The 7,317-nt window shown below is 31.7% G+C and overlaps 1 protein-coding gene across 3 annotated transcripts in view; it reads right to left on the reverse strand.

Moving 5' to 3' along the window:
• Positions 1-6,991, reverse strand: part of Tfpi (tissue factor pathway inhibitor) — a 73,586-nt gene extending 66,595 nt beyond the window's left edge. For 2 of the 3 annotated variants that reach the window (XM_048808139.1, XM_015481137.2), the window contains exon 1: positions 6,721-6,988. The gene's annotated coding sequence lies outside the window, so the exon portion shown is untranslated. Of the gene's footprint in view, positions 1-6,720 lie in introns of all 3 variants that reach the window. The other variant, XM_048808140.1, reaches the window with a different exon arrangement.
• Between the last annotated feature and the right edge of the window lie 326 nt (positions 6,992-7,317).

Raw genomic sequence — 7,317 nt, forward strand, 5'->3', positions numbered from 1 at the left:
AGGAGAGGTTTCACACTAAATTTCAGGGGGCTCAAACTCTGAGCGAACCCAGTGGTCTCCTTGAGTTTAGGACACAAAGTCTAAGGAGTCCACAGCAACTACGGCATGAGATCTTCAGGGAGGCCTCAAGCATTCAGCCACATACTCATTAGAGCATTCATGACAGAGAATCATTCAAGTCTGGATGACGAATCACTTCATCCTTGTGGGGACAACATGGGGAGCACACATATAACTGGAAAAAGTTCTTGTTCACAAGTTGCAAAAAAACACAATTATTGAAGCATCAAGTTGAGAGTTCAGAAGGTTGTTTGCCTCAGTAGTAGAAAAAAATTAACCACAGAATAAACATTGCTTTATTCCTGCATAACAAAGATTAAAAACAAGAGAGCAAAATACTAAACTGTTTTCCAACAATTTTAGTAAAACCCAGAAACAGAGCTCAAGTATATTATAAAAATACATAATATATAGTACCCAATAAGGTAAAATTCACAGTATCAGTTATCTACATTCAAATTGCTATCTATATAAAGTACACTAAGATATACTCCACAATGAGAAGAGTCAAAATGCATAGAAATAACATAGAAACTAGAGTTAATAGAGAAGGATGAAAACTGCAATGTTAACTGTATTCCACATGTTCAAGAAGCTAAAGAAAATACTGAGTGCATTAAGTAGAAGTTTAGAATGTAGAGACCAAATCAAATTTCTAGAGATGGAAACAATAATATGTGAGATGAAAAATGCATTAGATGGTGTCTACAAAACAAGTAAGCATGGAAGAAGAAAGGACTAGTGAACTTGAAAAAATAGAGACTGTGCAAATTAAAATGCAAAAAGACACAGACTGAAAGTCATGAACAGAGCTTTTGTGAACCATGAGGTAACTTAAAGCATTTTAATTAGTTTATATGTAACTAGATTCCTGAAAGAAGAGAGAATATTTAAAGAAATAAAATAGCAGTATTGGAAATGAAGATCTATATAAATGAAAAAGGAGACTGTAAATCTAAATATATTCTGAATAAAAACTTTAATAGCCAAATTATGGAACTAACAAAGATGCCCTTCAATGGATAAAGAAAATGGATGCATAAATAAAGAAAATGTGGTATATATACACAATGGAATATTACTCAACCTTAAAGAAGAATGAAACTATGGCATTTGCAGGTAAATGGGTAGAGCTGGAGAATATTATGAGAAGCAAAATAAGCCTATCCTCAAAACCCCAAAGTCAAATGTTTTTTTGTGATATGCAGATGCTAATTCACAATAAGGGGGTAGGAATAGATGTACTTTGGATTAGGTAGAGAAAAGTGAAGGGAGGGAAAAGGGTAGGGAGGTAGGGAAGATAATAGAATGAATCAGACATCATTACCCTACGTAAATATATGATTATATGACTGTTGTGTTTCATGTGCAACCAGAAGAATGAGAAGTTATAGTCCATTTATGTATGATGTGTCAAATGCATTCTACTGCCATGTATAACTAGAACAAATAAAAATATGTGTTTGAAATCAATATAACAACATTGTGGTGCATTGGTTATAAGGTATGTGGAAACAAAATGTTTGACAACAATAACACAGAGGCCAGGGAGGGAAAATATAGGTAGACTGTGTGAAATTTCTCAAACTATAAGAGAAGGAACTTAATATCATTTAAAGGTAGACCATAGTAAATTGAAGCATCCATTAAAATTAAATAATTACAGAAAGTACAGCACCATTAAAGATCAAATAACATCATATATAACTCTCAGTCTAAAAGAAGGCAATACACACACTCATGAAGTGAAGCAGGAAATGAAAACAGAATCAACAGTATAATGATAACAATGTTGAGATTTAAAACCAGGCATGACACTTATCTCATCAAAGGAAAATGGTGCAAACATTCCCACTTAAAGGCAAATTTTGCTTGAGAGATGGAAATAGCAAGAACTAACTACATGTTGCCTAAAAAAACCCCCAAATTTTTATGTGAAAACACAAGTTAAAAATACAAAATATTTTACCATGTTGACACCAATCAAAAGAATCTTAGGTTAGGTATGTTAAAATAAAATAAAATTTAGACCAAGGGATGATAAAGAGAGCTGTCTTACAGTGATGGGAAAACTCATCAAGAGGACAAAACAATCCTAAATGTCTAGATACCTAATATCAGAGCTTCAAATCACATGAAGCAAAAACTGACAATATAAAGAAGAGTAGATAAATACAGAATTACATTCAGATATTTAAGTAACTCTGTCTCAATATTCAGAAGGAAAAGTAGGCAAAAATATTTCATGAAGACATTGAATATTTGGTTTGCACTATGAAATAACTTGATCTCATGGACCTTTATAAAATATAAAAATATTCCACAATGGCATAATACATGTACTTCTCAAGTGCATGCAACCATTTGTCAAATTATATACTATTCAGGGCCATAAAATGAGTCTCAACAAACTAGGTATCATTCAAATTGTATATACTCTTAAACTAATATAATTAAATTGGAAAAAAAATACAAGAAAGCTATCTGAAATCTTTGTGGAAATACCAAAGTACTTCAAAATAATAATTTTCTTAATAACTTATGGGGTCTATACTGAAATCACAGGGAACTTATAGAATATTTTGAACTGAATACAAACATAGCATATTAAAACATTGCTAAAGAAATATTTAGGGAGAAATATTCAGTAATAAAATAACATAATCAGCATGAAAATCAGTGAAATAAAAATAAAAATAAAGTCAATGAAACTAAAGATTGGCTTTTTGGCAAAATATACAAACTTGATAAACCTTTAGGTAGACTGATAAGAAAAAAAAAACAACAAAAACAAAAGGCTCAAGATAATAAAGTAGGCAACTAGAGGTTTGCATTACGACATTAATACATATTATTAACTTTATACCAATAAATTTGGCAAACCAGATGAAAGATACAAATTCCTGGAAATACACAAAACATGATTTAAAAAGCTTACTCAAAAAGAAATAGATGATCTGAACAGTCCTGTAATTACTTTTTTAAATTAAATTATGTACTTTCCCAAATTTCCCACAAATAAAACTCCAACCTCAGATGTCTTCATTAGTGAATTTTACCAAAAATTTAAAGGAGAAATAATTCCAATTTTATAGAAACTCCTGCAGAAAATTTAAGAGATTGGAGGGAATTCTTGCCAAGCCTTCCATTAGGGCAGATACTGTTACCAGAAAAAAAGACATTATGAATGTAACAATGTGATGTAAAAATGTTCCAAATTCCAGCAAGAAGACCTTGCTTTCATCTTTATTCAGGCAATCAACATTAAAATAATTCTACTTTATTAATATGTTAATTAAGAAAATATGAAGAGATTTATTGTCAATCTAGAATTCTCAATTCTAATTAATATAATTTTTAATAGTCTTTTATTCTGGTAAGAGAGATATAACATGAATTCTGCCACTTTAACAATTTGTAAGTATACCCAGTTACATTCACAATGCTATGAAATCATCACCAATATCTGTTTCCAAAATTTTCCATCTCACCAAATAGAATCTCTGTACCTGCTAAGCAATTATTCACCATTCATTGTGTCCCTGGTAACTTCTAATCTACTTTCTATTTTTATGAATTTCCCAATTTTACATATTCATGTATGTGAAATAATACACTATTTGTCCTACTGTATCAGGTTTATTTCACTGATCCTAATATTTTCAAGGTTCAGTCATGTCTCATGTATCAGAAATTCATTCCTTTGCACTGGGCATATTTGAAATCAGTAGCACAAGAAAGGGTGATAACAAACACATGACATTTTTATATAAAACCATTTATCTGGGATGAAACTAATCTGGGACTTTAAGACATCCTAAATGGACTTCAAAAATATTATCAAAATATTTTCAACAAACACCATTACTTTGGAGAACCATGCTATTTCTCAGATTCACTCCATTTTTAAACATTGGGAAATGAGGAATGAGGTGATGTTGTTAGGCAAATTATTTTGGAGTTCAAGGTTTCAATGGTAAAAAAGCATTGGAGGGAAGCTCAAATGAGGTTGGACACAGAGTATGGTGGCACCAAGGGTGTAGTATAGTACAGAGCTGCTAGTGACACTACATATGGTAATAAAAACATACATTTTTATCAATGCCTACTGATGGATGTATTCACATTCTCAGTGTTTAAATCAACTTCTCATGCTCTGATAAAAAATACACAATATTTTTTTCAATCACGTATGGATTGATTGAGAAATTGTTGGCAGCAAATTCAAGTCTCTACAGAGATCTGTATTCCACCAGATAAAACAACTGAGATAGAATTACTGCAACATTGGGACTTTTTCTATGGTTCATGGTATCATCTTATTTGTTTTAAAACAATTTTAAAATATAATTATTCCAACTAACAGAGGATATAGGATCCCAAAGGAAAGTCAGAGAGAGCTGAAAACAGTGAATTTGACATGGGACCACTTCTTTCTGCAATTGATGGTTTGAAGAAGGAGGAAAGTGGCTATGACCATGTTGCCCTCAGGCTTTTGGCAACTGAATCCTAGGTTCTAGTTCTGCATGACATGTCACTTGGAGATGTGAAGATAAGACAAGAATAATGAGTCTCTGGAGTAGACACATGTAACACCAAGAAAGCTTCAAGAATGCTCTAATCTGAAAAGAACTTACTGGGAAAATGTGCACTTTTTCATTTTTGTGATATGGGACACCCAGAAACAAGGGCTTTGATACAAACTTCATGACAATAGAATTCATATTTCTTCCAGTACATAAAGCAACAACAATATAAAAACAATGTAGTGTTCGGATATTTCTATAAAAGGTAGCAGAATCTACTTTTGATGCTGAGTATTCAAAAATATCTTTTTTATATGAAAAGGCAACCCATCGATTTAATTTACCTAAATGAGTTAAATGAGGAAGACAATAAACAAAAAAGGGGAGGTTAGTTGGTTGGGGAAGGTGTTTATTAGAAAACTAGATGAGTTGGATTATAGTACAACTCTTAAACCTTGTCTATATAGAAAAAAAATTATAATGACCTAATTAAGCCATCTTAATCTATATATTATAATTTAATTTTTAAAATATACTAACAAATTAATATAAAATTTTTTTATTCCTAAGAGTGTTTGAAAATTTTATTTTGAATACTTCCCTTCACTTTTCACTTTTGATCATGTTATTGGCAGTAAAGCAAATGCTTACAGATAAGAGAAACAAAGTGAACCAAAATAAGCATGTCTGGTTCATCATATCTGATAGAGGACACATGTGTCACCAAAGTGTCCCAACAATGTTCTACAGTCATCTGAAGAAGACAAATTTGGTTTTCCAACGTAATACTCAAATTATTTGAAGTACTTAAATGTTTACTCTTGCTTTAAGACTTCGTGTTATTATGTTAGCTATCTGTGTTTGCAATAATATTTGCAAGGCTCTATTGATTCTGTTAATAATATTTTATATCATTTTGTTAATCCATAGACCCCAAATTTGCATTTCATTTAATTTTTCAGCGCCAAAAGTTAGGGAAGATACAAATAATATGACTTCCAACAATCATGCACTGGAATGATATGTTTGAAAGAATCCTTCAAATGATTTATGAAATGATTTTGTCAAGTCTAAAAACTTTGTAATATCTTAACACTGTCACAATTTTTCCTCTCTGACATAAACATTATGCCTTTACATATAAAATATGACTCTCTGGGCTGTGTTTCCTGCTTGGGTTCTGCTCCTTGGGTTTATGTTATCTCATATTGTACAAAGTCATTTTGTGACCAATTTCCAGAGTACTGAGTCACAGTCTGGCTGTTGCTTATCTTTTCTTTTTTCCCCAAAGAGACTGTTCTTGTTTCTCATTTTCTGATAATTCTTTTATACAAATAAGCTTTTTCCATAATTAAATAACTATTTGTCACATTGTAGTCCTGAGGATGTGTGCTGTTATATTTTGGGCTTTTCTTTACTACCAGAAGCAAAATTTAATATCATTTTATAACCAAAAGGAACAGACAATACTCATGAAAACATGTAATCTGTTGCTTCAATTGAAAAAATTTCATGATATTTAGGTTTTATATGATATATATAGATTTGATCATAAATATTCTTATTTAAGTATCTTAGAATATGAGGGAGCCTTAGATAATTAAGTATCTTAGAAACCAAATAAAAATATTTCCATAGTGATTAGTTAATGAAAGCAAAAATATTTGATTTAGGTTTTAAGAACTGTAATGTTTATACTTCCTTTTAAAAAACACCAACTAATAGCAATATAAAAAATATTCTTTAAACAGAAGATGATAGATGGTTGATATTATAGTTTTTTATATGTTACTAAATACAATTTTATAACCAGATACAATTACTAAAGAATTCATTTACAGTTTTAAAATAATAGAGAAACTGCATCTCATCAACTGCTCACAACAGTGTTCATGATCTGATACACATAAACAATCGTTGCTCACATATTTGCTTAAGAACTAAAGGCAAATGCTAAAGTCTGAATTTTGCATTGTAACATGAGTCTGCTTTATTTCTGAGGAAAAGCTGATTTTCATTTTAAAGGAAGAGATGGTAGTTCTCCTTTCCCGGTCCTTCTCGCCTGCTTTTCCCCCAAGAAAAAGAATTAAAAGTTATTTCTCATGGGCTAGACAGCATATTCCCGGGTACTCACGAGTAAAATCTCTGACGAAAGTTCTTGGAAAGATTTTTTCAAAACGGACTTGAGGCTATTTTGTTTTCCCTTCCAGGTATTGAAAAGAGGACTTAACTTCTTCACTTCTTTTAAACAGATCAAGAAAGTGGGAAGTGGAGAATACTGAAAGAAATGCAATCTGATCCTGCTAGCAGGGAAAGGGTGAGGTAAATTGGAGGATTATCCAGCCCAAAGTCGCTGTGTGTTTAGGAAGAGAGAGGGAGCCTTGGAGTCTGTTTCAGAGATCACCAGCTGGGAGTAGCCTGGCTTCCTGTTAGGTCATGCTAGCTCTGACTCTATTTAGTCTCATTTTGCCAAACTCTTCAAAAGCCTGCTGTCCCCCCACCCCCGCCCCCATTATGAAGAAACAAATGAAGGAAACAGTTTGCACTGTTTCAGATGTTACTAGAATTTTTAAATAACTTTTTTTTCCGCTTTCCAGGATTTTTTTTTTTTACTTTATATATTTATCATTACATTGTTAATAAATGAGCTTTCTTTTTGCAGCTAATTTCTTATCTTCTTCAAATAATTTCACCCACACTGTCAATACAGTTCTGAAAAAAAAAAAAAAAA

The sequence above is a fragment of the Marmota marmota genome, unplaced genomic scaffold (genome assembly GCF_001458135.2).
Source record: "Marmota marmota marmota unplaced genomic scaffold, marMar, whole genome shotgun sequence".
Taxonomy (NCBI): Eukaryota; Metazoa; Chordata; class Mammalia; order Rodentia; family Sciuridae; genus Marmota; species Marmota marmota.